An 8,965-nucleotide genomic window follows, 5' to 3' on the forward strand; every position below is an offset into this window, starting at 1 on the left:
CTTATTTATTAATTTACTTATTCTTTCTCTTGGCAGGTTTTTTTATAGTTTATGATCAGAAAAAACCCGTCAGGACCATTACTTTTTGACGAAGAAATCGACCGCACAATTCGCAGAAATCAAAGAGAGATAAGGCGCAGCTTACGATACACGAAGAACGAGCAAGAAGACGAAACTCAACCGCCAACCGAAGAGATGGCTGAAAACCAAGACAATCAGCTGCCTCCTGCAATTGCAGCTAATCAAAATCTTGCTTCACGTACTATGTATGACTATGCCAAACCCTCTTTAACAGGAACTGAATCTATTATAGTTAGACCTGCTATTGCTGAGAATAATTTCGAACTAAAACCTAACACTATTCAGATGATACAGCAGTTTGTTCGGTTTGATGGCTTGCAGGATGAAGATCCCAACACTCACTGAGTAAATTTTCTGGAATTTTGCGATACATTCAAAATCAATGGCGTTTCTGATGATGCCATTCGTCTTCGTTTATTTCCCTTTTCACTGAGAAACAAAGCTAAACAGTGGTTGAACTCGTTACCACGAGGGTCTATCACTACTTGGGAACAAATGACCGAGAAATTTTTACTAAAATATTTTTCGCCGGCTAAAACGGCTAAATTGCGTAATGATATCTCTTCTTTTGTGCAGATGGATTTAAAAACACTTTACGATGCATGGGAGAGATACAAGGACTTACTGAGAAGGTGCCCTCACCATGGGTTACCGCTTTGGCTGCAAGTTCAAACATTCTACAATGGTGTGAATCCCTCGACTAGACAAATGATTGATGCAGCCGATGGCAGAACCATCAACGATAAAACACCAGAAGATGCCTATAAATTTATAGAGGATATGTCACTGAATAACTATCAGTGGTAAGTTATGAGGACAAAACCAACAAAAATAGCCAGCATTTATAACATCGACTCAGTTACTATGCTGTCAAATCAGGTAGAACTTCTCAATAAAAAGATTGATAGTTTTCTTGGTTCTACGCAGGTACATTCAGTAATGAGGTGTGACTCAAGCAGAGGAGGTGTGCATACAGAATACCAGTCCTTCAATCCCACAATCGAAGAGGAACAAGTCAACTATATGGGTAACAATAACTTTAGATCTCAAAATAACCCATACAGTAATACTTATAATGCAGGTTGGAGGAACCACCCCAATTTCTCTTGGGGTGGTTAAGGGAATCAAAAGCCACAAAACCCTAATGGCTTTCAATAGCCACCTTATCGACAAGAGAAGAAACCAAACCTTGAAGAGATGCTCTCTAAATTCATCTCGATGTCAGAAACCTGTTTCCAAAATACCGAGACAACACTTAAGAATCAACAAGCATCGATCCAAGGACTCGAAACTCAGATAGGCCAGCTGTCCAAATTAATCTCCGAACGACCACAAGGTAGCCTACCAAGTAATACTGAACCTAATCCGAGGGAAAACCTCAATGCAATTAGCACTCAAAATAAGGAAGGATTCGTTGCACCTGAGCTAGAATTATAGCAAGACAACATGATGAACAATGGTCGAGAAGAGGTAAACAATGATGATCCCAAACAGGTAAGTACGAATCATGAACCTCGCATGCCATATCATAAAGCAATGACGAAAGATAGATGTAACGCCCCAAAAATTGGGCCTAGAAGAGTTGGGCTTTGAGTCTGGGATTCGGATAGAAGAAAACCTGAATAGTTAAGAAGTTTTAATTATTATCGTTTAAGAAAGAATTTTTACTACTAGGAAATTCTTACTATATTTATTATTACGGATATTTTAAATTTTTATGAAAATTATTATTATTCTTGTATTATTGATATTTGAAATTTTATTATTAGATATATTTATAAAATTATTATTATTATAGGAAAGGAAAAAAAATTAGTTGTAGCATACGATTTTCTGGATTTTTGGGTTTTGTGATTTTAGTAAATCTTGAAATTTTCATGTTCTAAATATTGGAATTATGTTTAAATGTGTTAGTAGACCTTTAGAAGGCCCAAGACTAAGCTAAACACGGTAAAATATCAAGGTGGGATTTTTAAGTGAATAGGAGATTTGGTTAAGTGGGCTTTTAAGAAGAACTGCGTAAGTTATGACACAAATAAGGCCTTGGTAAAGTGGCAAGGTGACCCCACTAAGTTCCTAAAAAGTGGCGCTGGGAAGGAATTGGAGGTCCAGGTTCAAGTTGTAAGGTAGGCATATTGTTTTTCTTTTAATTTTTAGGCATGAACTAGGCATGTGATCACACGAGTAAATTTCGACAAGGGCCTTAGAGATGGGCGATTGCTCTAATTTAATATTAGGGTTAGGTTCTTTTATTTTCTATCTTAGAGAATTAGGGTTAGCCACCGAAAGCTTTCTTTCATCTTTTCCGAATTCTCACAAAAGCGAAAACACAAGTCTATTTCTCATTGTGCGAATTTTCTTCTTCTCTTTTCCTCCATGTTTTCTCTTCCTTTATGCTTCTCCTTCTAGCCAAACCTTCCGACCATCTTATTCACCTTCTTTGTCGATCCCATCTTCCATTAAACCTTCATCACCAATCGCCATTAAAAGGCGAAATCGAAAACTCACTACTTGTGCCGATTTCTCCAAAGCCAAATCCTTGAGATTTTTGTTCCTTGTGATCAACATTCATCTTCTCTAAACCCTTAATATCGTCGGCAACGTTACTCCAAGGTTATAGCCTCAAACCATCATCTTCTTCATCACCTAAAAAGCCGAAATACCATAGATTTAGGGACTTATAGCCGAAACTTCAGATCTTCTAGATTCGAGTTCTACCATCGTTTAGAGGATAAATCTGCATCAGATCTGCGTAGAAATCAAAGAGGAAAAAGTGAGTCTTCTTAAGCGTTGAATCTAACGCGTGATTCATTGGAGCAATCGGATTCGGAGCTAACTATCGATTTTGGCAAAAAGGTAAGGTTTCAAAGGTTTTTAGGGATATGGTTCGATCATGGATAGGTAAGTTTTGGGGGTTTAATGATTATGGTTTGTAAATAAGAACTGTGCTAATAAATTGTAGGACATCGAAGGGATCTCGAAGCGATCGTCGCGAATCGGTGTGTGTAGAACACCCTTCCTTAGTTCAATTCAAGAAAGCGAAATGCCAAAATCGGCATTTCATGGTCATGTGAGTATGCGAATGCTCTCAAGGCATAGCGTAATTGTTAGAACTGGCACTGCAAGGTGGTAAGCACGTTCGCGTGACATTTTGGCGTATTTCGGAAAAAGGGGCTCGATGGGCCAAAACTGGGCCCAATGGGCTTACGGGCCAATATGGGTAAGAGAGGGGCAAATTAGCCTGTTAGGTAAATGGTGGAATCAAATTGCATAAAACTATTAAAAATTACTGAATTAGCTTGTGTAGTTACGTGGAACACGAAATTACCCCTAAAGAGCAAAATTACCGAAATTACCCCTAAAGAGCAAAATTACCAATATACCCCTAGGGTTTAAATTGGTGAACGCATGATTGATCAATGTTGTATTTTACATGATATGCTTTTATTAATATCATTGCATGGGGTTGGGGTATTAATGGAGGAAGTCTTGAAAGTGGTTCATCCACGTCTTGGAGGCTTTGCCTCAATCGATCGAATTTGAGCAGCGTTGTCGCAACTGTGGTGTGTAGGGTGGGTGGGTTGAGATATTCCCACATGGTGTGTAGGGCTGATGCAGGCGGTGTAGCGGTTGGTGGGTTGAGTAGTCTCCCGGATGGGCTTGCATTCATTATTCTTGTTGTTACTCATGTTATCGAAGCGGGCCTATGGGCCACACTTGTTATGTAAAAGGGGCTAAGGCCTTGCTATCAGATTCAAAAGGGCTTGACCTCTGTAATCTTGTTATCTGAATAGGGCTTAGGCCCAATGGGCTCGAGCTGAATTGGGCTTTGGATGGGCTTCTGTATACACTGAGTTTTCCCAAACTCACCCCCTTCCTCTTCCATCCTTGCGGTGAGCCCTAGAATTGGTGGACTTGGAGCTGGGCGGGATTCAGAGTGGCCATGAAGATTAATTGCCGATTTTAATTAAGTTTAGCCTTTAATTTGGTTTACTTTATTTTTATTATGCTTAAAGTTGTAATAAGGCCTCTCTTTTTAATTGATTTTATTTTGGGGATTATTAAACTGGTTAGCACTAGGGTTCGTTTTATAAAATCTACTTGTTTTTAAAAGATCACGATGACGCGCAAAGTTTCCGCAAAGTAAATGTTTTTCCAAGAAAATAAATATTTTAAACAAACGTTTTCAAACTTAATCATTTTCTTAAGACGAACATAATCAAACGGTTTTCTCAAAATTATACGAGACGTTAGAGTGTGGCAATGGCGGTGTGCATGTCTAGGATTGGATCCGGGAAGAGCTTGGTACTTAAGCAGTTCGACGGACTCACCTCTTCTTTTTCCTGGTTTCCTACCGGTGCATGACTTCCATTCACTTTAACCTACTTTTAAAGTGTCTTTTACAACACCAACTCAGCTTTTCCAAATTAAATAATCGGAATGTTTTGAACGCATCAATGTGGCGATCGATCCGGTCATAACGCCCAGTGGGTTTAGGGTGTTACATTAAGTGGTATCAGAGCCTGGTTGCAACAACTCGGTACGTGGATCGGTCCGAAAATCTTTTTAAAAAACTTGGGCCTAAGAAGGGTATTTTTGGAAATGGTAAGTTTTTCGAGGATGTTCAAGTTTTTCTATTTGTTAAACGGGGTTAAATCAATAGTTTTAAAATAAAAGTATTTTCAAAGCAAATCTTTTTTCGGAAAACATGGGGTTTTTATGGACTGATCAGGAAGTGGCACATGAATCCCGGCACCAAGTCTGTAAGTACTTCTTTTTCCTATCTTGTAATGTCTTGAAATAATCTGTAGTTAGAATCGAGCCTTTTGATATGAAAGCGTAGATAGGTAGAACTAAAACCCTAAAAGATTGAAACCGTGGTTAGGATATGATTCTATAAAAACAAAAACTTTAAAATACTCTCTCTGCATAAGACATATGAATAAATAGTAAAAATATTTGAGACCTTTTGTAGTTATTTGATATGTGTACTGGTAATGTAAAGCATTGATTCTGCGGGTAAGCAAAGTCTGCCAACTTCGGGTAGCGGTAACTCAGAGCTTGGTATCGAGGCACCGCCGAGTTAGTAAGGAAAGTGGTAGAGGAAGTATTGGATACAAAATTAAGGAAATTAGGGAAGCGCTTCAAGGTGGTGCTTGGAGTGTAAGAAAAGAAAGGATTCTAGTTCTCGAAAACCAAGCCTCGCTCGTGAAACATGTTAAGGCACGACCAAACTATCCAATCAAGAAGATCGCAACGGACGTCATTCGGTGAATGCCATAGGAAGACAGGAGCATGTCGTAGATGTGGGTCCAAGGAGCATCGAGCTCGGGATTGCAAAGTTTGTTTTATTTAAATATATGTTACGAGTTGTATGCGTGCCTGATAAACGTTTCTTTATTTCGGTAATTGGATGTTCTGGGTCGTATTAAAATTATTTAGATCAGAGTGCGCAGCGGTACCATAGTAACATAGTGGTTTGACTTATATAGTTAATTGATAGTTGGAAATTTCGAGGACGAAATTTTTTTTTTAGGGGGATAGAGTTGTAACGCCCCAAAAATTGGGCCTAGAAGAGTTGGGCTTTGAGTCTGGGATTCGGATAGAAGAAAACCTGAATAGTTAAGAAGTTTTAATTATTATCGTTTAAGAAAGAATTTTTACTACTAGGAAATTCTTACTATATTTATTATTACGGATATTTTAAATTTTTATGAAAATTATTATTATTTTGTATTATTGATATTTGAAATTTTATTATTAGATATATTTATAAAATTATTATTATTATAGGAAAGGAAAAAATATTAGTTGTAACATACGATTTTCTGGATTTTTGGGTTTTGTGATTTTTAGTAAATCTTGAAATTTTCATGTTCTAAATATTGGAATTATGTTTAAATGTGTTAGTAGACCTTTAGAAGGCCCAAGACTAAGCTAAACACGGTAAAATATCAAGGTGGGATTTTAAGTGAATAGGAGATTTGGTTAAGTGGGCTTTTAAGAAGAAGCTCGTAAGTTATGACACAAATAAGGCCTTGGTAAAGTGGCAAGGTGACCCCACTAAGTTCCTAAAAAGTGGCGCTGGGAAGGAATTGGAGGTCCAGGTTCAAGTTGTAAGGTAGGCATATTGTGTTTCTTTTAATTTTTAGGCATGAACTAGGCATGTGATCACACAAGTAAATTTCGACAAGGGCCTTAGAGAGATGGGCGATTGCTCTAATTTAATATTAGGGTTAGGTTCTTTTATTTTCTATCTTAGAGAATTAGGTTAGCCACCGAAAGCTTTCTTTCATCTTTTCTCAATTCTCACAAAAGCCGAAAACACAAGTCTATTTCTCATTGTGCCGAATTTTCTTCTTCTCTTTTCCTCCATGTTTTCTCTTCCTTTATGCTTCTCCTTCTAGCCAAACCTTCGACCATCTTATTCACCTTCTTTGTCGATCCCATCTTCCATTAAACCTTCATCACCAATCGCCATTAAAAGGTCGAAATCTCGAAAACTCACTACTTGTGCCGATTTCTCCAAAGCCAAATCCTTGATATTTTTGTTCCTTGTGATCAACATTCATCTTCTCTAAACCCTTAATATCTGTCGGCAACGTTACTCCAAGGTTATAGCCTCAAACCATCATCTTCTTCATCACCTAAAAAGCCGAAATACCATAGATTTAGGGACTTATAGCCGAAACTTCAGATCTTCTAGATTCGAGTTCTACCATCGTTTAGAGGATAAATCTGCATCAGATCTGCGTAGAAATCAAAGAGGAACAAGTGAGTCTTCTTAAGCGTTGAATCTAAGGCGTGGTTCATTGGAGCAATCGGATTCGGAGCTAACTATCGATTTTGGCAAAAAGGTAAGGTTTCAAAGGTTTTTAGGGATATGGTTCGATCATGGATAGGTAAGTTTTGGGGGTTTAGTGATTATGGTTTGTAAATAAGAACTGTGCTAATAAATTGTAGGACATTGAAAGGGATCTCAGAAGCAGTCGTCTCGAATCAGGTGTGTACCGAACACCCTTCCTTAGTTCAATTCGGCAAAAGCCGAAATGCCGAAATTCCGGCATTTCATGGTCATGTGAGTATGCGAATGCTCTCAAGGCATAGCGTAATTGTTAGAACTGGCACCGCAAGGTGGTAAGCACGTTTACGTGACATTTTGGCGTATTTCGGAAAAAGGGCTCGATGGGCCAAAACTGGGCCCAATGGGCTTATGGACCAATATGGGTAAGAGAGGGCAAATTAGCCTGTTAGGTAGATGGTAGAATCAAATTGCATAAAACTATTAAAAATTCTGAATTAGCTTGTGTAGTTACGTAGAACACGAAATTACCCCTAAAGAGCAAAATTATGAAATTACCCTAAAGAGCAAAATTACCAATATACCCTAGAGTTTAAATTGGTGAACTGCATGATTGATCAATGTTGTATTTTACATGATATGCTTTTATTAATATCATTGCATGGGGTTGGGGTATTAATGGAGGAAATCTTGAAAGTGGTTCATCCACGTCTTCGGAGCTTTGCCTCAATCGATGAATTTGAGTGCGTTCTGCGCAAGCTGTGTGTGTAGTAATTTGGGTGGGTTGAGATATTCCCCACATGGTGTGTAGGGCTGGTGCAGGCGGTGTAGCGGTTGGTGGGTTGAGTAGTCTCCCAGGATGGGCTTGCATTCATTATTCTTGTTGTTACTCATGTTATCGAACCGGGCCTATGGGCCACACTGTTATGTAAAAAGGGCTAAGGCCTTGCTCATCAGATTCGAAAAGGGCTTGACCTCTGTATCTTGTTATCTGAATAGGGCTTAGGCCCAATGGGCTCGATCTGAATTGGGCTTTGGATGGGCTTCTGTATACACTGAGTTTTCCCAAACTCACCCCCTTCCTCTTCCATCCTTGCAGGTGAGCCCTAGAATTGGTGGACTTGGAGCTGGGCGGGATTCAGAGTGGCCATGAAGATTAATTGCCAATTTTAATTAAGTTTAGCCTTTAATTTGGTTTACTTTATTTTTATTATGCTTAAAGTTGTAATAAGGCCGCTCTTTTTAATTGATTTTATTTTGGGGATTATTAAACTGGTTAGCACTAGGGTTCATTTTATAAAATCTACTTGTTTTTAAAAGATCACGATGACGCGCAAAGTTTCCGCAAAGTAAATGTTTTTCCAAGAAAATAAATATTTTAAACAAACGTTTTCAAACTTAATCATTTTCTTAAGACGGACATAATCAAACGGTTTTCTCAAAATTATACGAGACGTTAGAGTGTGGCAATGGCGGTGTGCATGTCTAGGATTGGATCCGGGAAGAGCTTGGTACTTAAGCAGTCCGACGAACTCACCTCCTCTTTTTCCTGGTTTCCTACCTGGTGCACAGCTTCCATTCACTTTAACCTACTTTTAAAAGTGTCTTTTACAACACCAACTCAGCTTTTCCAAACTAAGTAATACGGAATGTTTTGAACGCATCAATGTGGCGCATCAGATCCGGTCATAACGTCCAGGCCGGGTTTGGGGTGCTACAATAGAGCAGACGAACAATTCGATAAGTTTGTCAAACTCTTAAAGAAATTACATATTAACTTACCCTTTATTGAAGTTCTTTTGCAGATGCCCAACTTAGCAAAATTCTTAAGGGAACTTCTAATCAAAAAAAGAAATTAGACGCTACATCGCATGTAGAGCTCAATGCAGTTTGCTCAACTATTCTAAAGGATGAGCTACCTAACAAATTGAGAGATCCAGGGAGTTTTACAATTCCTTGCTTAATTGGTAGTTTATCTGTGAATAATGCTTTAGCTGATCTAGGGGCAAGTATAAATGTTATGCCATATAAGATGTTTAAATGACTAGGTCTCAGTAAACCCAAACGGACTAGGATGAGCAT

The 8,965-nt window shown here is 38.4% G+C and overlaps 1 non-coding gene across 1 annotated transcript; it reads right to left on the bottom strand.

The window, feature by feature from the left end:
- Window positions 1-624: 624 nt before the first annotated feature.
- LOC128286199 (small nucleolar RNA R71) lies at window positions 625-731 on the bottom strand. Its single transcript, XR_008276744.1, has one exon. It is a non-coding gene; the product is annotated as a small nucleolar RNA R71 (small nucleolar RNA).
- Between the last annotated feature and the right edge of the window lie 8,234 nt (window positions 732-8,965).

The sequence above is a fragment of the Gossypium arboreum genome, chromosome 12 (assembly GCF_025698485.1).
Source record: "Gossypium arboreum isolate Shixiya-1 chromosome 12, ASM2569848v2, whole genome shotgun sequence".
Taxonomy (NCBI): domain Eukaryota; kingdom Viridiplantae; phylum Streptophyta; class Magnoliopsida; order Malvales; family Malvaceae; genus Gossypium; species Gossypium arboreum.